A 25,864-nucleotide genomic window follows, 5' to 3' on the forward strand; every position below is an offset into this window, starting at 1 on the left:
TCGGTTTTTTGTTTTGTGTTGTTTTGGTTTGGTTTGATTTGGTTTTTGGTTTTGGTCCACATCGTAACATTTCACTGCAAAAACGATTCCAAACAGTGAAACAGACTTTTAAGAGGGTAGACAAATCTCCTCAATGGAAATTATTTTCAATGGCATTGACCATCAATCATTATTACAAAATGTAAGTAAAAGCATTGCTGATGAAGGAATTTTATTATAGAAGATTCTTTTTTAACTTCCAAAGAAATAGAATAAGGACAAAGTTTAAGCTTGTATAGAGACAAATGATGAGTTTACAAAGGAAAAAGCAACTTCGTCTAAAAATTAAACACCAAGCTCTCACAGCCTGTAATTCAAAACATCTCCCCCACAAACACACAAAATTTTACAGTTCATTTAAGAAATGAGTGTCATGACATTCAGCTTTCCTAGACTGAGGTTCAGAGTTGTACTTGCTATTTGAAAACAGTATGTTTAGGAAGTGGTCCTCCTTCGGATAGTGCGCTTTGAATGGTCAGTTTGGGCTCAGGTTTCACACAGTAACAACACTAACATAACCAATATTTATGAGTTTTTGAACCATGAAAATGTGAGAAAATAATCTTTTAAAATAACAGTTCCATGATATGTCTTTAATCAAACAATCAAACAGAGCACCCAAGAAAATGTAGTTTTGTATATACTAAACGGTGCCCTTCACAGTTACATTTTTAGCCAAAGCAACTTGAGCACATGGAAAAAAAAAAAAGAAGTGGTTTTCTATAGAAACTATGCTTATGATTTTCTATTCCATTACCCCTCTTTCTAAGTGCATTTGTATAAATAGTATGATTCATTGATTTGAAAATTAGTTAAATTAGTTATTGCATTTACAGGCACTGTGAGTAGGTATAACTCAAGATAGTCAACCATACAAAACAGTAAAGTTTTGTTCTGGCTTCATTCAAAGAACTCAGTGTTAGATTGTTGTATGAATAAAAAGGGAGGCAGATGAGGAATATGAGAAGAAGAAGAAGAAGAAGAAGAAGAAGAAGAAGAAGAAGAAGTAGAGGAAGAAGGAGGAAGAAGGAGGAGGAGGAGAAGGAGGAGAAGGAGAAGGAGAAAAATTAAGAGGAGGAAAAGAAGTAAAGAATAAGAAAAGGGGCTCCTGGCTGGATCAGTTGGTAGAGCATATCACTCTTGATCTCAAGGTCACAAGTCCAAGCCTCACATTGGGGGTACAATTTACTTTAAATAAATAAATAAATAAATAAATAAATAAATAAATAAATAAATAAATAAAAAGTGGTACACCTGGGTGATTCAGTCAGTTAAACATCTACCTCTTGATTTCGGCTCAGGCCATGATCTCCTGGATGTGAGATCAAGCCCCACATCGGGCTCTGCACTGGACATAGAGCCTGCTTAAAATTCTCTCCCTCTCCCTCTGCCCCTCCCCCACTCACAGTCTCTCAAAAAATAAAATTCAAAAATAAAGTAAGGGGTTGCTGAGTGGCTCAGTGGGGTAAATGTTCAACTTTGGCTCAGGTCATGATCTCACGGGTCATGAGTTCGAGCCCCACATCGGGCTCTGTGCTGACAACTCAAAGCCTGGAGCCTGTTTCAGGTTCCATCTCTGTCTCTCTCTGCCCCTTCCCCACTCACACTCTGTGTGTGTCTCTCTCTCAAAAATGAATAAGCATTTATAAACATGTTTTTAAATAAAATTTAAAAAAGATACAAGAAAGAAGGGAGAAGAAATAATAATAATAACCTAAAGAAGAAAAGAAGTCATCCATAAAAAAAGAAGTTGTCTGTCTTGTTGCTGAGCATCAGAGATAATTTGTTTTAGAATTTATTTAAGCAATATACACACATAGACACACACACTCATACACACACACACACACACACACACACACACACACACACACACACTTTTCCCAGAGCTTTGTTAAAACTCAGGTAAAACTAGAAAAAATCAAAAACAAAGAAAAAATCCTAAAAGAAGCCAGGGGGGGAAACCATACCATATCTATAGAGGAACAAAGATAAGAATTACACCTGACTTCTCAGAAACCATGCAAGCAAGGAGAGTGGAGTGAAATATTTAAAATGTTGAAAGGAAAAAACACCAACTTAGAATTCTATACCCTGAAAAAATCCTTCAGAAGTAAGAGGGGCCTGGGTGGCTCAGTAAGTTAAGCAACTGACTCTTGATTTCAGCTCAGATTATGATCCCAGGGTTGTGGGATTGAGGCCCAAGGAGCCTGCTTACGATTCTCCCTCTCCCTCTGCCCCTCTACCCCACTTGGTCTTGCTCTCTATTGCTCTCTCTAAAAAAATATATATTTTAAATAAAGTAAAAGAGAAATAAAGACTTTCTTAGACAAATAAAACTTGAAGGAATTTGTTGCCAATTGACCTGCTTTATAAGAAATGTTAAAAGAAGTTATTTAGAGGAAAGGAAAAGAATATAGGTCAGAAACTCAGATAGGTATAAAATAAGCAGGAGCATCAAAGGAGGGATAAGCTAAGGTGAGATAAAACATGCAAGATGTTAGTTTGTGCCAGTATTGACAGTCTTAGTACTGTTCTAGACATAAAGGACATAAGGTATAAACAAAAATGAAAAACACACATATATGAAAGTAAAATCATTTTTTAGAAATAAAGGGTTGGGGTTTTTTCATAGGATGTTTACCTATGGCTTTCCACTAGACTAAATATAAAAGTAGAAAGCAGTTTTCCAGGGCACCAGGAGGCTCAGTTGGTTAAGCGTCCAACTATCGATTTCGGTTCAGGTCATGACCTCAGGGTTCGTGGGATTGAGTCCCTACCTCGAGCCCTGCATTGGGCTCCACACTGACAGCACAGAGCCTGTCTGGTATTCTCTCTCCCCCTCTTTCTCTGCCTCTGCCCAATTTGTGTGTGTAAATGCACACACGCTCTCTTTCTCTCTCTAAAAAACAAACAAATAAATAAATAAATAATAACATAAAAACTTTTTTAAAAAGTTAAATTTCCATTAATATGTGAATAATTAGAAAGCATTATGGCATTATGATTACTTGTAACAGAACAAGAGAGACATCAGGGATCTGCTTCCCTAACAGGCATCTTGGATTTGTTTGTTTGTTTGTTTGTTTGTTTTGTTTTGTTTGTTGTTTGACTGGATACAGTATCCTTTATTGGTGGTACATGACAAGGTAGGTTTCCCCAAACCCTCACCTTCTTCAGGGGATCTGGGATGGAAACTGGGTAGAGGTCAGGAGATTCTCAGTGTGTTGTGAGATGAAATGAGGCAAGGTCTCCCCAACAGCTGAGGGCCTCTCTCTTCCTCTTGCTCTCACTGGGGCTGGTGGTCCAGGGGGCTCTTACTCTTTGGAGGTCATGTGGACCATGAGGTCCACCACCCAGTTGCTATGGTCAAATTCATTATCATACCAGGAAATGAGCTTTACAAGATGGTCACTGAGGGCAAATGGCAGCCTCAGCATCAAAAGTAGAAGAATGGGTGTCACTGTTAAAGTCGCAGGAGACAACCTGGCCCTCAGTGTAGCCCAGGATGCCTTCTCCAGCAGAGCAGATCCGTGACTGACACGTTGGTGGTGGGGACACAGAAGGCCATGCCAGTAAGCATCCCATTCAGCTCAGGGATGACCTTGCTTATAGACTTATTGGCATCAGTATCAGCAGGGATGATGTTCTGAGCAGCCCCTTGGCCATCATGCCACAGCTTCCCAGAGGGGTTGTCCATGGTTTTCTGGGTGGCAGTAATGGTATGGACTATTGTCATGAGTCCCTCTAAGATGCCAAAGTTGTCATAGATGACCTTGGCCAGAGAAGCCAAGCAGCTGGTGGTGCAGGAGGCATTGCCAACCATCTTGAGGGAGTTGTCTTACTTCTCGTGGGTCACGCCCTTCACAAACATGAGGGCATCAGCAGAAGGGGCAAAGATGATGACCCTCTTAGCCTCAACCTCCAGGTGAGTCCCAGCCTTCTCCATAGTGGGGAAGCCTCCAGTGGACTTCACAACACACTCAGCACCAGCATCACCCCATTTGTTGCTGGTGGGATCTCACTCCTGGAAGGTGGAGATGGGTTCCACTTGTCCATTGAGGACAAGTTTCCCATTCTCGGCCTTGACTGGGCGGTGGAATTTGCCATGGGTGGAATCATACTGGAACAAGTAGACAATGTAGCTGAGGTCAATGAAGGGGTCATTGCTGGTGACAGTTTCCACTTTCCCAGAGTTAAAAGCAGCCCCAGTAACCTGGTACCCAATACGGCCAACTCCATTTACTCCGACCTTCACCACTGTGACTTGCAGATGTGGCTGGCACTGCACCAGAAGACGCAGTTGTCTGTCAAACGGGGAGGAGCAGAAAGTCTGATTTTGTTGATTTTAGTTATACTCAGTGGTGTGGCAGTTACTATTTAACAACCCTCTCCTGTGGGCCAATATGGTCTGTGCCAGCACACTTTCCCCCGTTTAAGGCAAAGATGTTCAGCTTTCTCTGATATCATTTTGCTTATTGTCACTGACAAAGCCCAAGTTTTTTCAACAATGTATTCACTGAGAAATTTTCCAGCTTTGAAGAGGCCCCTAACCAAGTGAAATTTAGTTTGAAATTAGAAATGAGGTCAACAATGTTACTCTACTAAAACAGTGGTTAAGTCCATGGGACTTTCTTATTTTTAAGTCCCTGGGATTTTAGACAGTCAGACTGAAATCCTATTAATTCCTAGAAGACATGATTCTGAGCTTGCCACTTAACCTCTGTAAACCACTTTTCCATATCTCTAAGTTGAACATAATACGAGCCCTGCCTTACTGTTTCATAAAAATTGAACTAAATAATCCATGTAATGTATATCCTGTAATCACTATATGTGCATAGGACGCACACAGACAAAAAAAAAAAAAAACACTCAAATTACATTATCTACTCTTATTCTTTGAGAAAAACCAGAGTATTTACAGCTATAAACTTCCAAACTAATAGTCTATCTTGTGTAAAAATGAATTCGCTTTCCTGAGTTATTTATAGTGGCACTTTAAATTTATTTTCAAAAATGAACAAGTACATTTAATTTAAAATTAATAAGACCATTATTGTGTATTCATTAAAATTTCATGTGATTATTGGAAGCGTTTATAAGGTACGCAGTGGACTCATTATATAGAGAGACAGTAATTAAGCTTTAATAAATGGAATTTGAAACAATCATTTATAAAAATATATTATTGAATTTGAGACCTCTTATTTTAAAATCTATCTATAGTAGCTATTCACTAGAGGCAAAATAAGAAATTATATGTTTTGTGAATATTTAAACAAATAGAATTAATTTTAGGAACGGATGACAAAGGGTAAGTCTTCCAGTCAGAGCCAATATCCTGTCTGCTAGAAAACCATGTTGCAGTCAGGACAGTCTTCTGACTTTCTTTTCTGCATCTTCTCCTTTTTTAATAATCAAGGTCATTACTTAATGATGTCAACAGTGCCTCTTTTCTTCCTGCAAACAGTGACAATAAATGGCAGGTTTGTACATGTGTTGTCACGAAGCTCAGGATATAATTGACATCACTAATAATACCTGGGTGGTTTAATTTAATTTGCAGATAATTTCTCTGGTTTGCTTTTTTTTTTTTTCCTTATTTGTGATTTTGCAAGGGAAATGGCAATGTCTAATTTCACTTCTTTAAAACATTTGGTCACTCGAATAGTTAAATTATAAATTTCAAGAAGGCACCATGAATATTTTATTTACAATTTTTCCCCCAGCTACTAGCACAGTGCCTGGAATGTAACTAGGGCGGATTTAATAAAGTTTTCTCAAGTGAATGAATGAATCAATGAATGAACGCATGAATGAACAAATAAAAAAAATAGTGCAAAACATGTCTCAGAAATTACTAGAATTGTTCAGAGTAGTACTTTCTTACCTCAGTTGTAAGCTCCTTTATTTTTTCTTTAGAGTACTTCTTATAGTGTGACAATACATGTTACATGATTATTTGATTAATGATTACCTCTCCCACTAGATTATTCTACTTACAGTAATACTATCAACTTCTAGGACAGGAGCAAGCACTTAGTAAGCACTCAGTAAACAATGATCAAGGAATGAATGGCTCCTGTTTAGGTAGCCCATCAATTCGTAGACATCAAAGCTCTATTTTAAAGTCCTATGCCCCACTTTATTTGACAAGAAAACTCTGCAATAAAAAGCAAGTCTAGGGGTGCCTGGATGGCTCAGTTGGTTAAGCATCCAACTCTTGATTTCAGCTCAGGTCATGATCTCACAGTTCATGAGTTCAAGTAGTGGGCTCCACACTAAGAGTGCAGTGCCTGCTTGGGATTCTCTCTCTCTTCCTCTTTGTCTGCCCCTCCCCCAATCTCGCTCCCATGCTCACTCTTAAAATAAATAAATGAACTTTTTTTTTAAAAAAGCAATCCTATTTGATAATATTTTGTTAATGTGTATTTATTTTTGAGACAGAGACAGAGTGTGAGTGGGAGAGGGCAGAGAGAGAGAGGGATACACAGAATCTGAAGTAGGCTCCAGGCTCCGAGCCTGACATAGGATGATAATATTTATTATACATTGGCATATGCCCCAAGATTTTCAGTTGTCCTTTATACATGAGAAGTCTTTAGAGATAGAGTTTCATCTCATTTTCTCTGAATAAACATGACATGCAGACCAGCATTTGTATCCTCACGTTTAAAATATTTAATATATATTCTAGAGGTGCTGGGTGGCTCAGTTGGTTAAGTGTCCGACCCTTGATTTTGGCTCAGGTCGTAATCTCACGATTTGTGAGTTTGAGCCTGCATGAGGCTCTGCAGTGACAATGCAGAGCCTAGTTGGGATTCTCTCTCTCTCTCTCTCTCTCTCTCTCTCTCCCTCATGCTCTGCTCCTCCCCCCTCCACTCCTCACTCTCATTCTCTCTCTCAAAATAAATAAACTTAAAAACATTTTTATAAAATACATAACATATATTCTAAAATATACAACATATTATAAATTATAATACTTTAATTTTTTTGATTTTATTTTTATTTTTATTTTTGATAGAGAGTGCCAGCAGGGGAGGGGCAGAGAGAGAGGGAGACATAGAATCCGAAGCAGGCTCCAGGCTCTGAGCCGTCAGCACAAAGCCCGACACGGGGCTCGAACTCACAGACCTGAGCTGAAGTCGGATCATGACCTGAGCTGAAGTCGGACGTCCGACTGACTGAGCCAGCCAGGCGCCCCTAAACGGTATTATTTTAAGTGCTCTATTTCTCATCAGCCAAGTAAGCTCCAGTTATTGGTCCAAATATTTCACCTTGTTTTTGAAGGTGGGACCAGTAATATTATAAAACAAAACATGTATCTGGTCAGGTCTCAGTGTGCACCACAAAGGTGTCTGTGATTTGTGGCGCATATGAAACCAAAATATATTCAATATATAGCCCTACGTATTGTCAACATAACCTTTGGGTCTCTTTTTATGCTCCAAGGGAAAATGCTGTGGAAAACTCCCTATACACAAACCAACAGGCTTTTTCACATATTTCCCTCTCTCTTTTCAAAGGTGAAATAAATTTAATCTGAACACTAAGGAGTCTCTTATGTAAATGTAAATTAACAAATGTAAAGCAACAGTAGCATTAATAATAGCTACCAATTATTAAAAGTCTATTACCTTCTTAGCGGTGCACTAAATCCCTCTTCCTTAAAGCTATTCCTCACGACAACACTGAAAATAAACATAAGTCTCATTTTAATATTCTTCTCAAGATTATGTAGTTAACAAGGGGCACAGCTGGTATGTGAATACAGCATAAGTCCATACGAATACAGCAGAGATTTTCAACCCTGAGGCTGTTGACATTTTAAGCCAAATAATTCTTTGGTGTGAGTGGGGTACCCTGTGCTTCTACCCAACAAATGCCAGTGAATCCCCCTCCCAGTTGCAACAACCAAAAATGTCTCCAGATATTGTCAAACGTCACTTAGAGGGTAAAATCTCCCCCACTCCCTACCCTCCAAAGCCCCACCTATCTCAAGCCATCACCCCCACCCTTGTCCTCCACCCCCATTGAGGACCACTGGAACACAATGCAGTTTCTTCACTATCATTAGGGAATGAAGGGGGTAAGCCTAAGAGTCCAGCATTCAAATTTAACCTAGTTTAGCATGTACTAAAATTGTAAAAACTGGGTATACAGTTATCTGGCAATTTAACCAAGGAAACTTCTACCTTCACAAGATATCCTAGGTAAACCAAACTTTACACGGTAAGGTATTGTTTATTTTCTTGCGCCTTGTTTGGAAATGCTTCAATTTGGGGAAAAGAAAGGAGCAAAATGGACAAAAACAGAAGTATATTGAGGTTTTCATCTGCAAGTTTCATACATTTAAGGAATTCAGGTAGGTTAGTGGAATTAAATCTGTGAGTTAAAAATGAGAGACAGGATTCCACTTCCTGTTTGTTTTCCAGTGATTTTTTTGGAAACGGGGTTCACCCTGAAGTAAGAGTCATGAATGCTGTTTCTTCAGGTCCTATATCGTCTCTCACTTCTGTCTAAAGTCAGAGGATCAAAATCGCAAATGATTTTTCTAATTGAAGAAATCAATTAAAAGGATACCTTGGATTTCTGAACAGCAATTGCTGAAGGGTAGTTGTGAAAATGAATTGTTGGCTCATGTTTACTCATTTTGTGAGAACAAATACAACCTTTGTTTCTCACACACAGTATTACACTGCTGTGTTTTGTTTTTGCTTCTGTTTTTGGTGCTCTTGGTTTCAGGTTTCGCTTGAGATTTAAAGATGGATAGTACTGCATAGTCAGTTACTTTAAGCCACAGCTTTGTCACGCCGTATCAGAGGTGAAGTAAATTTACCTGCTAACAGTAGTCACCAGGTTTTTTGTTCCTAAAGAAGACTGTTTAGTTATTCTCCTGCTCCATAAAACAAGTTATATGTAAATATCTTATATCTCCACAACACCAAGATTGATAGAGCATTCCTCTAGAATCAATGAACCTTAAAAATTAAATATGGGGGCACTTGGCTAGGCTCAGTCAATTAAGCCTCCAACTCCTGGTTTGGGCTCAGGTCACGATCTCACAGTTCGTGAGTTCAAGCCCTGCATCGGGCTCTGCACTGACAATGCAAAGCCTGCTTGGGATTCTCTCCCTCCCTCTCCCTTTCTCTCTGCCCCTCCCTTGCTCACATGCAGGCTCGGATGCTCCCTCGCTCTCTCTTTCAAAATAAATAAATCATACACTTTAAAAAAATATTCAAGAAATTAAATATCAATAACAGAATTTCGTTTCCAACCGTGATGAAGTAACTGGTATCAGTGAGCCCTTCTGAGAAAACAACTGTAAAACTTGACTATATATATATGAGCGATGATTTTCGGGAACTGGACAATAGGCAGCCAGCTGAGAAAAGGAGAGCATGCAAAACCGGCTCCACATTTATCATAGTTTTCTGCCTATGAGTACTTGCTGGAGGGTGCACAAAGAGGAGACCCCAAGCACAGGCTGGAGGGCAAGACCATCCTAGTTGAGGAGTAAGGTGGTTGTTTGGATCTGCAGAAACAGCTGACTTTATAAGGCAGAGTAGAAAAAAAACAGAAAGTCCGAGGGCCCAGAGGTCAGTGTGAGAGTTTGCTTCAAGCTCTTGGCTGAGGACAGGGCCATGTGTGTAAACAGTGACATTCCACAAGTGGAGCAGTGCAAAGAGAGACAAGAGTCCTGGCCAAGCCAGGGGCAGGAATGCCACCAAGCGCATTTGCCATAGTGCTGAGATCCTCAACGGTCACACCTTACAACTCAGGACTATGCCCTAGATTGAAAGCCATGACCCAGGGCCAAGGACCAAAGTGAAACAAGCCTCCAAACAAGCCCAGCAGGCACAAGAGGATCCATGAATAACTGCCTGCCAAAAGAAGAAAAAGAAAGAAAAAACACCGATGTATAAAGAAAGACAATATATTCTGGTGGCAGGAGGGGTAAGGAATTCTAAACGTGTATAAACCTGTCAACAAAGCTCAAAAATACGAAAAGAAAAAATGGACGGAATCAAATCCAAAGCACTGGTGGACATGTTTTAAATCATTAACATATCATAAAATGCAGAGTTGAGGCGTTCATTTGAATTTTGATAATTATGTATGCCCATTCCCATAACTGCCACACATATACACACAAAAAAACAAGCTACGGCACATTTTTGTCACCTCAAAAATTTCCTAATACCCTTTTCCAATCAAATAACTACCACAGTCCCCAACAACAACCCCGATTTCTTTACCATAGATTAGTTTTGTCTCTGGAGTTCCTGTAAATAGAATCATATAGCATGTATTCTTTTTGTGTCCAGTTTTGTTTGCAAATATCATGATTAAACATTAAGCTTCAAACCCCTTGTTCCATACATCCATAGCTTTATTGCTATAGACTTTTCCATGTGGGAACATATCACAATTTGTTTATCCATATTCTTTTTGAAGGACATTTGGGTTGTACCCACATTTTGTATCCAGTTTTTGCCTATTATGAACAAGGCCACTATAAACATTCTTTTACAAGTCTTTCTGTGAATATGTTTTTATTTCTCTTGAAAAATACCTAAGAATGAAACTGCTAGGTCATAGGATATTTATGTTTAACTTAAAAAAATTTTTTTTTAAGTTTATTCATTTTTGAGAGACAGAGAGAGACAGAGCATGGCAGGGAAGGGGCAGAGAGGGGGGGACACAGAATCTGAAACAGGCTCCAGGCTCTGAGCTGTCAGCACAGAGCCCAACGCGGGGCTCGAACTCACAGACCGTGAGATCATGACCTGAGCTGAAGTCGGACACTCAACCGACTGAGCCACCCAGGCGCCCCTATGTTTAACTTTATAAAGAACTGCCAAATATTATTCCAAAGCCGTGGCGTTGCTTTAATCTTCCGTAAAAGAATGTCGAAGAATTACAGGAGCTCCACGTGTTCACCAATATTGGGCATTTTTATATATAGATACAGTTATAGACACAGAGATAAATATATAGATATAGATATGTTGTTAGATATATAGATATCATTTTTCTGCTATTCTAATAAATGTGAAATGGTATCTCACTGTGGTTTGAATTTTTTCTTTCCTTGATGAGAAATGATGATAAACATCTTATTATGTGTTTAATGAATGTTCATATATCATCTTTTGTGAAGTGTCTATTGACGCAATTTGCACATTTTTAAAATCTGGGACATTCATGCTTCTATTATTGAATTTACAGTGTTCCTTGTATTTTTTTAGGCAACTCAAATGTATGTGTTATAACTATTTTTCCCATTTTCTTGCTTTTATATTAGTTTTATATTCTGTGTTTATTTATTTATTTCATGATGTCTTTTGATGAAACCCACTTTATCAATAATTTCATTGAAAGTTTGTCCTTTTTATGCATCAACCAAGAAATCTTTGACTCCACCAACATCCCAGAGATATTCTCTCTTATTTTCTTATTTTCTTTTTCCAGTGTAAGCATTATGGCTGTGTTTTAACTTTTCAGTAAATTAACCATCACAAATTATTTTATTTATTTTTTCATTGAAGTATAGCTAACATACAGTGTTACATTAGTTTCAGGTGTACAATATAGTGATTCAACAATTCAATACATTGCCCAGTGTTATCAAGGTAAATGTACTATTAATCCCCTTCATCTATTTTACTCTTCCTCTGCTCACCTTCCCTCTGGCAAGCACCAGTTCATTCTCTGTATTTAAGAATCTGTTTCTTTGTCTTTTTTCTTTGTTCATTCAATTTGTTTCTTAAATTCCACATGTAACTAAGATCATACAGCATTTGTCTTCCTCTGATTTATTTCACTTAGCATTATACCTTCTAGCTCCATCCATGTCATTGCAAATGGCAAGATTTCATTCTTTTTTGCGGTTGAGTAGTATTCCATTGTACATATGTACCACATTTTCTTTATTCATTCATCTATGAATGGACACATGGGTTGGTTGCTTCCATCGTTTGGCTACTGTATATATGCTATAATAAACATAGGGGTGCGTCTATCTTTGTGAGTTAGTGTTTTCATTGTCTTTGGGTACATATCCAATAGTGAAATTACTGGATCATACGGTAATTCTACCTTTAATTTTTTGAGGAACGTCCATACTTGCTTTCCACACTGGCTGCATCAATTTGCATTCGCAGCAGTGCAGAGGGTTACTTTCTCTCTACGTCCTTGCCAACACATGCCATTTTTTGTCTTTTTGATTCAAACTATTCTGACAAGTGTAAGGTGATACCTCATTGTGGTTTTGATTTGCATTTCTCTGATGGTTAGTGATGTTGAGTATTTTTTATGTGTCTGCTGGCCATCTGTATATCTTTTTGGAAAAATGTCTATTCAGATCCTCTGGTCATTTTTTAATCAGGCTGTTTGGTTGTTTGGTGTTGAGTTGTGTAAGTTCTTTATATATTTTGAATATTAACCCTTTATCAGATATATCATCTGTAAATATCTTCGCCCATTGAATAGGTTGCCTTGTCATTTTGTTGATGGTTTCCTTTCCTGTGCAAAAGCTTTTTCTTTTTCTGTAGTCCCAATAGTTTATTTTTGCTTTTGTTTCCCTTGCCTGAGGAGACATATCTATAAAAATGTTGCTAAGGCTGATGTCAAAGAAGTTACTGCCTATGTTTTCTTCTAAGAGTTTTATGGTTTCAGGTCTCATATTTGGGTCTTTGATATATTTTGAGTTTATTTTTGTGTATGGTGTCAGAAAGTAGCCCAGTTTTATTCTTTTTCCCCCCCTGTATAATTCATTTTTTTAGAAATTGCCAAACCATTTTTCAGAATGATTTGACAATTTTATACTCTCATTAGCAACATGAGAACTGCATTTACTCCATATCCTTGCCAACATTTTGTTTTGCTGGTACTTTCGATTTTAGTCAACAAATGAGTGTTTAACAATATCTCATTGTACTTTCTATCTGCATTTTCCTGATAAAATTTTTTCATGTGATTATTGAACATTTAAAAAATTTATTTTAGAAGGGTATATTCAAATATTGTCATTTTACAAGATTTAGTTGTAAAAGTTTGTTCCCTTCCTCTCAATTGCCTGCTTGTATCAGAAAGAGAGGTGTTTTTATTTTTCACTTTTTATTTTTTTAAATTTACACCCAAATTAGTTAGTATATAGTGCAACAATGATTTCAGGAGTAGATTCCTTAGTGCCCCTTACCCATTTAGCCCATCCCGCCTCCCACACCCCCTCCAGTAACCCTCAGTTTGTTCTCCATATTTATGAGTCTCTTATGTTTTGTCCCCCTCCCTGTTTTTTATTATTTTTGTTTCCCTTGCCTTATGTTCATCTGTTTTCTCTCTTAAAGTCCTCATATAAGCGAAATCATATGATTTTTGTCTTTATCTGACTGACTAATTTCACTTAGCGTAATACCTTCCAGTTCCATCCATGTAGTTGCAAATGGCAAGATTTCATTCTTTTTGACTGTCGAGTAATACTCCATTGTGTGTGTGTGTGTGTGTGTGTATGTGTGTGTGTATATATATGTGTGTGTGTGTGTGTGTGTGTAAAATATATATATTTTATATATGTATATACCACATTTTCTTTATCCATTCATCCATCGATGGACATTTGGGCTCTTTCCTAACTTTGGCTATTGTTGATAATGCTGCTATAAACATGGGGGTACATGTGTCCCTTCAAAACAGCACACATGTATCCCTTGGATAAATACCTAGTAGTGCAATTGCTGGGTCATAGGGTACTCCTATTTTTAGTTTTTTGAGGAACCTCCCTACTGTTTTCCAGAGTGGCTACACCAGCTTGCATTCCCACCAACAATGCAAAAGAGATCCTCTTTCTCTGCATCCTCGCCAACATCTGTTGTTGCCTGAGCTGTTCATGTTTTCCATTCTGACAGGTGTCAGGTGGCATCTCATTGTGGTTTTGATCTCATTTTTTGTTTTTTGGATGTTGAGTTTGATAAGTTCTTTATAGATTTTGGATACTAACCCTTCATCTGATATGTCATTTGCAAATATCTTCTCCTATTCTGTTGGTTGCCTTTTAGTTTTGCTGATTGTTTCCTTCGCTGTGCAGAAGCTTTTTATTTTGATGAGGTCCCAGCAGTTCATTTTTGCTTGTGTTTCCCTTCCCTCTGGAGATGTGTTGACTACGAAGTTGCTGCGGCCTAGATCAAAGAGATTTTTGCCTGCTTTCTCCTCAAGGATTTTGCTGGCTTCCTTCTTACATTTAGGTCTTTCATCCATTTTGAGTTTATTTTTGTGTCTGGTGTAAGAAAGTGGTCCAGGTTCATTCTTCTGCATGTCGCTGTCCAGTTTTCCCAGCACCACTTGCTGAAGACACTGTCTTTATTCCATTGGATATTCTTTCCTGCTCTGTCAGAGATTAGTTGGCCGTACATTTGTGGGTCCATTTCTGGGTTCTCTATTCTGTTCCATTGATCTGAGTGTCTGTTCTTGTGCCAGTACCATACTGTCTTGATGATTACAGCTTTGTAATACAGCTTGAAGTCTGGGATTGTAATGCCTCCTGCTTTGGTTTTCTTTTTCAAGATTGCTTTGGCTATTGGGGGTCTTTTCTGATTCCATACAAATTTTAGGATTATTTGTTCTAGCTCTGTGAAGAATGCTGGTGTTATTTTGATAGGGATTGTTTTGAATATGTAGATTGCTTTCTATACTATCGACATTTTAACAATATTTGTTCTTCCTATCCAGGAGCATGGAATCTTTTTCCATTTTTTTTTTTTTTGTGTCTTCTTCAATTTCTTTCATAACCTTTCTATAGTTTTCAGTATATACATTTTTTACCTCTTTGGTTAGATTTATTCCTAGGTATTTTATTTTTTGGTGTGACTGTAAATGGGACCAATTCCTTGGTATCTCTTTCTGTCACTTCATTGTTGGTGTATAGGAATGCAACCGATTTCTGTGTGTTGATTTTATATCCTGCAACTTTGCTGAATTCAGGAATCAATTCTAGCAGTTTTTTGGTGGAATCTCTTGGGTTTTCCATATAGAGTAGCATGTCATCTGTGAAGAGAGAAAGTTTAACCTTCTCCTGGCTGATTTGGATGCCTTTTATTTCTTTGTGTTGTCTGATGGCAGAGGCTAAGTCTTCCAATACTATGTTGAATAACAGTGGTGAGAGTGGACATCCCTATCTCGTTCCTGACCTTACGGGGAAAGCTTTCAGCTTTTCCCCATTGAGGATGATATTAGCATTGGGTCATTCAAATATGGTTTTTATGATCTCGAGGTATGATCCTTCTATCCCTACTTTCTTGAGGGTTTTGTCAAGAAAGGATGCTGTATTTTGTCAAATGCTTCTCTGCATCTATTGAGAGGATCATATGGTTCTTGTCCTTTCTTTTATTGATGTGATGAATCACGTTAATCGTTTTGCAGATATTGAAGCAGCCCTGTATCCTAGGTATAAATCCCACTTGCTTGTGGTGAATAATTTTTTTAATGTATTGTTGGATTCGATTGGCTGATATCTTGTTGAGGATTTTTGCAGCCATGTTGCTCAGGGAAATTGGTCTATAGTTCTCCTTTTTAGTGGGGTCTCTGTCTGGTTTTGGAATCAAGGTAATGCTAGCTTCACAAAAAGAGTCTGGAAATTTTCCTTCCATTTCTATTTTTTTGGAACAGCTTCAAGAGAATAGGTGTTATCTCTTCCTTAAATGTTTGGTAGAATTCCCCCGGAAAGCCATCTGGCCCTGGACTCTTGTTTTTTTGGCAGATTTTTGATTACTAATTCGACTTCCTTACTGGTTATGGGTCTGTTCAAATTATCTGTTTCTTCCTGTTTCAGTTTTGGTAGTGTATATGTTTCTAGGAATTTGTCCATTTCTTCCAGATTGCCCCTTTTATTGGCATATAATTGCTCATAATATTCCCCTATTATTGTTTTTATTTCTGCTGTGTTGGTTGTGATCTCTCCTCTTTCATTCTTGATCTTCTTTATTTGTGTCCTTCCCTTTTGCTTTTTGATCAAACTGGCTAGTGGTTTATCAATTTTGTTAGTTCTTTCAAAGAACAAGCTTCTGGTTTCATTGATCTGTTCTACTGTTTTTCAATAGCATTAATTTCTGCTCTAATCTTTATTATTTCCTGTCTTCTGCTGATTTTGGGTTTTATTTGCTGTTCTTTTTCCAGCTTCTTAAGGCGTAAGGTTAGGTTGTGTATCTGAGATCTTTCTTCCTTCTTTAGGAAGGCCTAGATTGCTATATACTTTCCTCTTATGACTGTCCTTGCTGCGTCCCAGAGGTTTTTGGTTGTGGTGTTAAGGCCCAGTTTTATTCTTTTTGCATGTAGATATCCAACATAATAAATTACTTTTGTATAAAAATTTAAGATAGAGGTCAAGGTTTCTTTTTCTCACTGATATCCAGGTATTCTGGTTATGTTTTTGTTTTTGTTTTTGTTTTAAAGTCTTTGCTTTGGAGGCACCTGGATGGCTCATTTGGTTGAGTATCTGAGTCTTGATCCCAGCTCAGGTCTTGAACTCAGAGTTGTGAGTTTAAGCCCCATGTTGGTTTCCACACCCAGAGTGGAGTCTATTTAAAAAACAAAAAAAGACTGATTTTCATTGATTTAACTTAATATTTTGATCAAAGACTGACTGGCTATACACGCATTTGCACAGTCATACTGTTCTATTTCTTAATTCACTTTTCTTTTTCGCTGCCTTATTATTCTATCCTCATTTATATAGAAATGTGTACTTGTATGTTTATTATATACACATATGGAAATATGAATATACATCACATACATATATTTTCTGGATTCTCTAATCTCTGCTGTTAATCTATTCATCTGAACATACTTATGATGCATTGTCTTACTTCCTAGGGATTTATAGTCAATCTTCAGGCCAAGTACTGTTAAGTCCTCCAACTTAGTTCTTTCTTGAGATTGATTGGGCTGATCTACATTGTTTGCACTTCTGTATATATTTTGGAAACACCCTATTTATTTCTTCAAAATAGCCTGCTGGGATTTTGATAGAAATTGGATCTATAGATCAGTTGAGGTACAACAGAGAACAATATGACTCCACCAATTCATGAAGAGGATATTATATATTTATTTAGGACTTCTGTAATTTCTCTCAGCTATGTTTCATAGTTTTCCATGGAGAGATCTAACGTAACTTTCATTAGATCTACTACTTAGGATTTGATGTTTTTAAATATAATTATGAGGGTATTAATTTTTAACTTACTTTACAGATGGTTTGTTGAAAGTATATAGAAATGTAATTGATTTATATGTTAATATTATATTCTTGATCTTTCAAAATACCCTTTTCAGTTTAATCATTTTTCTTACAAGTAGCACAGTCTTCTAGAACCACAATCATATCATTCTCAAATAATGACAGTTTTACTTCTTGTTTTCCAAAGTGTACTTTTTTTATCTTGTTTTTCTACCCTATTGAATTGGTATGGACTTCTAGCAAAAGTTGAATAGAAATAGTGAGAACAGATATTTTTGCTTTTTTTTCAAAATTTAAAGGAAAAGGATTAATGTTTTAACATTAAGTATGGTATTAGCCATAGATTTCCCATAGATGCCTTTCACCATATTAAGGAACTGCCCTTTTGTTACTTGATGAAAGGTGATGTCACGAAGCAGTTTCAAATTTTGTTATGTGTTTTTTTTTACATACAATGGAAGATAACACAAATTTATTTACACTGATATTCAAATGGCAAATCAAGCTCATTTATTCCTGGAATGAACTCATTGGTCACATATTAACCTTTCCATGTGTTATTAGATTTGATTTGCTAAATTTTTAAAGAGAATTCTGTATCTATATTCATAAAAATTTTGTCTGAAATTTTATTTTATTATTTTTGTCTTTGAGAAGTTTTAGTATTTAGGTGACCTTGGTCTTAGAAACACAAAACCACAAAAAGAATTATGAAGCCTTCCTCTATTGCTATTTTTCTGTAAGAGCTTGTATAGGCTGTAATTATATCTTTTAAAAATATTTGGTAGGGGGCACCTGGTTAAGTGTCCCACTTCAGCTCAGGTCATGATCTCACAGCTCATGAGTCTAAGCCCCACATTGGGCTCTGCACTGAAAGCATGAAGCCTGCTTTGGATTCTCTGTCTCCCTCTCTTTCTGCAGCTCCCCCACACCACCTCAAGATAAATAAATAAACATTTAACAAAATATTTGGTAGAATTCTCAGGGGAAGAATTCAAGAACGGACAGTTAGTTGCAGGGAGAGAGGAGGGAATTCGTCATCAAGAATTCAACTCCTTGAGTAAATACGGCACTAATCATACTTTCTATTTCTTCCTATGTTAATTTCTGCAATATATGTCTTTCCAGGAACTTGTCCATTCATCATTCATCCAAATTGTAGAATTTATTGGTATAGAATCATCCATAATATCCTATTGTTTTCATTCTATTGTCTATTGTATATATACCTACAGATGCCTTCTTTCTGATTCCTGAGGTTGATAATGTGCATGTTCCCCTTCTTTTTTTCCCTTGATTAGTCTTATTAGGGATTTAAAATTTTAATAATCTTTTTAAAAGTCCAACTTTTAACTTTGTTAGAAAAACAAGAGTAAAAAAACTTAAAATAAGTAGAATGAAGGAAACAGCAAAAATAATAAATGGAAATCAATGACAAGGAAAAGACCACAGAGAAAACCTGAAAAAAGCCAAATATTAATACTTTGAAAATTTTTTAGAAATTGAAAAATACCTAGTAAGACTGATCTAGGAAAAAGGACAAAAATTCAAATTACCAGTATCAGGGCTAATCACTACATATACTACCAATGTTACAAAGGACCTTTTTAGCAATAAAATTGACAGCTAAGAAAATGGACAGCTGCTCAAAATACACAAATTGCCAAAGTGACACAAGAATAAAGAACATTTTTAAATCGCAATCTATCTGCTAAAAATTGAGTTTCTACTTAAAATATTTCCAGTTCGAAAGTGTCATGTGTGAATTCTACCAAATATTTAAGGAGAAAAAAGTTAATTCAAGCGATTTCTCTAATGAATTCTGTCCAATATTTGGGGGGAAAATCCATTCTTATGCAAACTTGGGAAAAAATTTTAAAGAAAAAAAATACAGGAGGACACAACATTTCCTAACGTTTCTGTGAGGTTTACTTAACCCTGACACTAAACCCAATGAAGATATTACAAGAAAAATAACTACAGACCAGTGTCTCTCATGAACACAGAAATCCTCAACAAACCATTAGCAAATCCTATCTGGAAATATATACAAAGAATAACATAACGTGACCAAATGAGATTTATCCCAGGGATGCAAAATTAATTTACCATTTGTATAAACTGATGTCATTCACCACATAAACTGAATAAAAGGGAAATCACATGAGTACCTCAATATACGCAGAAAATTTCTTAGCAAAATTTGGCACCGTACATGATAAAACCTTTTATCAAACTAGAAATATAAAGGAACTGCCATAAATTAATAGAGGACACGTATTTCCTAAAAACATCTACAGCCACCATTACACATAATGGTGAAACAGTGAATTCTTTCTCCCTTCATACTGTGAATACCGCCAGGATCTGACTTTTAACAAGTCTATGTGGCATTGTACTAGAGGTCCTTAGCCAAAAATTTAATCAAGAAATCTAAATGAAAGCTATAAGGATTGAAAAAGAAATAAAACTATACTTTATCCAATCTTGTGTTGTGGGATATTGGAGCACTACATTTACAATGCAGAATGCTACTGTCAATAGGAAAACCAAATGGATTATACATACAACACAAATAAATCTCAAAAACTTTGCAATGAGTAAAGAGAAGCCAAATACAAGAGTAGGTACTACACTATTGCATTTATGTGGATTTCGAGAACAAGCAACCTAGAGCAAAAGATTTCAGAATAGTGGTTGCTTTCATGAGAAGCATTGCTTTCTCTTCTGGGGCCGGAGAAGGGCACACGGAAATCAGGGGTTGTGGGAATGTTCTTTGCTTTGATAGTGCTGTTGGTTACATGGTTGTGTGCCTTTCTCAAAACTCATTAAACCATACCATTTAAGATTTATTTCAACGGATGTAACCTCTCCCTTGACAAAAAATTTAAATAAAATGCCCAAAGATGTTAATAAATCTTGCAAAATGAATCTGTTGTGACAGCGGTCGAGATAGCAGTTACACAGTGCCAGGAACTGTGACTTGAGAGAGAAATGAGGCAGCCTCTGCAGGACTGGTAAACGTTCTGTGTTTCAATCTGGGTACGGTTTGTGTGCCAATATGTTTACTTTGTACAACTTCAATACGCTGATGATACGGGCATTTTTTAATGTGTTCACTATAATTAGCATTTAAAATTTTGATGCCAGTCATCACAAAAGTCCTCTCCATCAATTCCTAGTTAGAAATGCATATAGTGCGCCATTGATACAATGGGATGGAAAGAGATGGCTGGCTGTACACCCTATCATGCATAATAACCTCCTCGTGGAAATGCTTTAACCTGTTACTATGACAGCATGCTTTGACTCTGGCATTCACAGAGGATAAATCTTTTCCATTTAATCTGTCCAGTTGCTTTGTTATTAAAGATGACAAGGAAGCAACAGCGAGCATCGCTAGAGAAATCACAGCCATATACATCTGTCACATTATAATACAGTGGGATCGGAGATCATTCAGGAGTGTCATAATTATAATTTCAGAAAACCAAATGCTATTTATGTGATAACATCCACCTGTATCTCTTTAACTTGTATTTTCAATTTACTGCCTGTTTACATCGATTCAAAACCGAATTCCTGCCTGTCATTAAATACTATGTAAATAAGTTAGGCCTAACTGTGAAGGATCAGAAGCTAACAGGGAAACTTCAGCATCTGGGGCCAGAAGATTCTATTTTAACAACACGCATATGGTCCTTGAAGCGTAGCTCAAGCATTTTGATAGACATGCCAAGATTCAACGAAGGAGACAGACTTTACCACAGATGAAACTATCTCGCAGTGAAAGAGAACAGATTAATGGAAGTGTCAGGGTTCTCTGGTTGCAGTCTACAGAAATTTGTTCTGGCTAACACATGCAAAGAGAGAGAGAATTCATCATAAATAGATTTGGGAATTGCTCATTGGATTAAGGTGAGGAAGGACAACAAGGCACCTGTGAGGCTTTGAAAAGGGGCACTGATGGAAACGTGTATTGGAGACCGCTTGGCCCCACCTCACATCCTCTTGGGTCAATTTTCTATTCGGCCATTGCTACCGAACACAATTACCCAGGTATAATGTGACAGGCTCTTCCGTACACTGTCTTCTCTGCCCCAGAGTATGCTTGTGAGAGCCACTCATGCACATGCACAAAAACATGGAGATGGGAAGGAAGAGCAACTCATGTGGCAATTAATGGGACATGAGCTGCCGGAAAAATAAATATTACCATCTTCCATCCCCCAACTGGGTAATTTTGAGCTGCTTTTCACATGGTACCCCATATGGTCCCCAGCAAGATTAAATCTCAACTGCCTACGGCAGTGATCAACTTGAACATGAATCTCTGAATGAACTCTCCCTCCTTCCCTGTTTTAGCCTCTCTGTCCTCCGCATCTGTTGCTTGGAACCACTTCCGAAGACATACCTCCTGCCCACAAGCCCTGTGCTAGGCTCTTCTCTTGCTCTTTCAGGAACATGTCAGCTAAAACAAAATTATATGCAGGGCCCTGTGGCTGCCACAGGAGGTAACTTTCAAATCTATTCAGTCATTTTTGTTCCTCTGCCTATGATTCAAATCCTGAGAGAGAGCACACATTTGGTCAAGGTTGAATCCCATGCTTATCCTATACATATGAAGGCTAAGGCACGATAGATAGTCCCTCAGAGAGAAAGAGGTAATTTGTAGAAGGAAGGAAGGAAAGAAGGAAGGAAGGAAGGAAGGAAGGAAGGAAGGAAGGAAAGAAGGAAGGAAGGAAGGAAGGAAGGAAGGAAGGAAGGAAGGAAGGAAAGAAAGAAAGAAAGAAAGAAAGAAAGAAAGAAAGAAAGAAAAGAGAGAGGAAGAGAGGAAAAAAAGAGGAGAAAAGTTACCCTTCCTGTATCTTTCTGTGTATCCAAAATACGGCATTAAAAACCTGAGAAGCAGGACACCTGGGTGGCTCAGTTGGTTAAGCATCCAACTTTGGCTCAGGTCCTGATCTCAACGTTCATGAGTTCAAGCCCCACATTGGGCTCTGTGCTGACAGTGCAGAGACTGCTTGGGATCCTCCCTTTCCCTTTCTCTCTGCCCCTCCTCCCCTGTGTCCTCTCTCTCTCTCTCTTTCAAAATAAACAAACTTCTTTAAAAAACACAAAAATTGTTTTAAAAAATTAAAAAACTAAAAAGTAAAAACATGCGAAGCAAACTTAGCAAAGTGAAATTATTTAAATTCTATTCCTAAATTAACAGCACATATAATATCATATTCACAATGAATTTATTTCCCTGAGTGTTTGAAATTACAGGTCACTTATACTTATGGTGATTGATTAAAAATTCATCAAGAATCTGAGGATGATTAGATGAGAACCTCATACCCTACTCATTGCTGCCAGAGAGGAGCCAAGCCTTCTAAACAAGATGGAGTAAACACGTTGCATCGTACCAATCTCACTAACTACAACTAAACACGCTGAACAAAATACACACAGTGATTATCAGGAGACCGTGAGAGGTAGACAAGGCAGACTGGCTAAGGACCTACAGACTTAAGGAACAATGGGGTAGTGAGTTTACTGGTTTGCTTTGGTTTTGTCTCCTTTATTTCTTGGCCTTCACACTAGAGCAGCCTACAACCTGAAACACAAAGCAATAAAGCGATGCAAAAATTAGAGGCTGCCCTTTGCCTGGGTGGCTCAGTCGGTAAAGCTGCAAACCTTGGCTTATGTCATGATCTCAGGGCTCATGAGGGGCTCTCTGATGTCAGCACAGAGCCCGCTTTGGATCCTCTGTACCCCCCTGTCTCTCTGCCCCTCCTTTGCTCATGCATGCACATGAATGTGCATGCGAGCGAGCTCTCTCTCTCTCTCTCAAAAATAAATATTAAAAAATAATAAAAGAGAGCCTACCCTTCTCAGGTCATGATCTCGTGACCCACGTTGGGCTCTGTGCTGATAGCTCAGAGCCTGGAGCCTGCTTCGGATTCTCTGTCTCCCTCTCTCTCTGTCCCTCCCAGACTCATGCTCTATTTCTGTCTCAAAAATAAATGAACATAAAAAAAATTAAAGAGAGCCTGCCCTTGCTAGCCAGAGCATGGAGAGGAAGGCACCCCTTAGGACAGACCCTTTGGACCAAACCTCACCTGCTGCAGGCAAACACTGCAGAAGAAACTGCCTGTCTCTCTTCTCATCAGGCATTGGCAGTGTCTGTGGAGCAGAGCCTGTCACATCCCCACACTGCACCAATGAAGAAGAGGCTGCAGTGTCCCTCCTCCTGCCCACCTCTCCCTGGGTGCTGTGGATACTACAGGGTAGAATCCTGTCAACAAACCCCACTATGCAGTACCTACAGAAGAGGCCGAGCCCTGTCCCCTACCTCATCCAACAGCCCGTCTTGCTCTACATGAATATAAACAGGAACCATGTCTACAGTCCTTGCTGTGCAACAAGGAAAGATCAGCCAAGGGGAGGCACTCCACCTTCTGCCAGTCAGACTAGGGAGATCGGGAGATCAGAATAAGCAGAACAGTTAGCTGGGTACACAGATTCTTCTATCTCAGCATAAACTCAGTCACACCCCCAACCAACCCATGGGTGAAATTGACTAGCAGCAATACAGCAAAAGCTTTGAAAAGTGAACTGCGGTATAGAATACCACTCAAGTTTCAAACCGGCCTCAGCAGCACACGAGCAGGATAAGCAAAATCACCGAGCAAAAGTTTAAAAACTAAACTGACATTGGAACTATGACCCACCTACAAAAGTAGGTCACGCTTCCTGAACCGAAACAGGTCTGTTGCCTGGTACAATAGAATATTTAAGTAGCACACAGAGTATCATAACCTAATACTTTAAAAGTCCAGAACGCAATCCAAAATTATGTGTCAGACCAAGAACCAATGAATCCTCAACTCAAATGACAACCGATAATTATCAGAGGCCAATATTGAGATAATCCAAATGCTGGGATAATCTGACAAGAATTTTAAAGCCGTTATCATAAAAATGCTCCATCAAGAAATTACACTCTTGAAACAAACGGAAACATAGAAAGCTCCAGCAAAGAAATGGAAGATATGACTAAGAATCAAATAAAAATTTTAGAACTAAAAATATACTAACTGAAGTTGAAAACCTCCCTGGATGGGCTCAGGAGCAGAATGGAAATAAACAGAGGGGGCAGAAATCAATAAACATAAAGACAGATCAATAGAAATTATGTAATCTGAATAAAGAGAAAATAGACTAAAAATATAAAGTACAGAGTCTCGGGGCGCCTGGATGGCTCAGTCGATTAAGATTCCGACTTCGGCTCAGGGCATGATCTCACGGGTTCGTGGGTTCGAGCCCAATGTCGGGTTCCATGCTAACAGCTCAGAGCCTGGAGCCTGCTTCTGGTTCTGTGTCTCCCTCTCTCTCTGCCCTGCTGGCTCACACTCTGTCTCTCTCTCTCTCTCTCTCTCTCAAAAATAAACAAACTTAAAAAAAATTTTTAATAAAATAAAATAAAGTACAGAGCCTCGTGAATAGTGGGGCAATAATAAAAGATCTATCATTTGTGTCACTGAGGTCCCAGAAGGAAATAAGGAAGAGGCTGGGACTGAAAAAAAAATATTTTAAAAACTAGTGGCTGAAATATTCGCAAATTAGAAAAATGACATAAATCTACAAAAAAAAAAAGAACAATAGTAAATAGGATAAATGCAAAGAAATACATCCTCTGATATATCATAGTCAAAATTCGCAAAACTAAAAAATTAAGGAGAAAAAAATGTAAAAGCAGCAAGAGAGAAACAGTATGTTACCTATGAGGAAGCAACAATTCAAACCCCCCCCCAAATATTTCTAACCAGAAACAACGGAAGATAAAAAGAAGTCACCCAACATTTTTGAAGCACTGAAGTAAAAGGACTATCAACCCAGAATCCTACATCCAGTGAAAATATACAGTGAGTTTCACAAGAAGAAGGAGGAGAAGGAGGAGGAGGTAGAGGAGGGGGAGGAAGAGGAGAAGGAGGTGACCAGAAGGAAGAGAAGGAGGAAGAGAAGAAGGAGAAAAGAAACGGGAAAAAATAATATATTTGGCTTTCCTTGAAAAATCTGAGTACCTGGCCATCAGGGCCTGAATTCTCACAGTGCAAAACAATGGTCTTAAGGCAGAGAGAACTGCTTCCTTCAGATGCGACATGCATTCTCTATACTCCCTGTTTACAAGAACATCCATCTGTAGCCTCTTACCCTGGGTATTTTTTAACCATTTATTCTACTTGTCTGGCTGTTGCAGGCATTAGGTTTATGAAATCCAGACTATTAGCTCTAAAGTTTTCTAGACGCTTTATTAAAAACTATATATCCCCAAAAGGAACCCACATAAATAATGTTGCATTTACATTCAAAGGTCATCAACCCATATAATCCTAAGATTGTCCAGACTCCACTTTCAGAGCCCTGATTTCAACCAGCTAGTGTAAAATTCTATTTGCATACATACTGACATTACTGATTAGTCATCCTTTTTCCGTGTTAGTGTTACTTGGAAAGGTCTCTTATATTGTCATATGTCTTTGCTGCATTATTCACGAATATTCAATTCTGCTATAGAGAACAAGACAAATA

General features: G+C 37.9%; 1 pseudogene; it reads right to left on the reverse strand.

Annotated features, from left to right (window-relative positions):
* Window positions 1-3,146: 3,146 nt before the first annotated feature.
* On the reverse strand, window positions 3,147-23,672 carry LOC123578880 (annotated as a pseudogene).
* Between the last annotated feature and the right edge of the window lie 2,192 nt (window positions 23,673-25,864).

This window comes from Leopardus geoffroyi, chromosome A1, assembly GCF_018350155.1.
Source record: "Leopardus geoffroyi isolate Oge1 chromosome A1, O.geoffroyi_Oge1_pat1.0, whole genome shotgun sequence".
Taxonomy (NCBI): Eukaryota; Metazoa; Chordata; class Mammalia; order Carnivora; family Felidae; genus Leopardus; species Leopardus geoffroyi.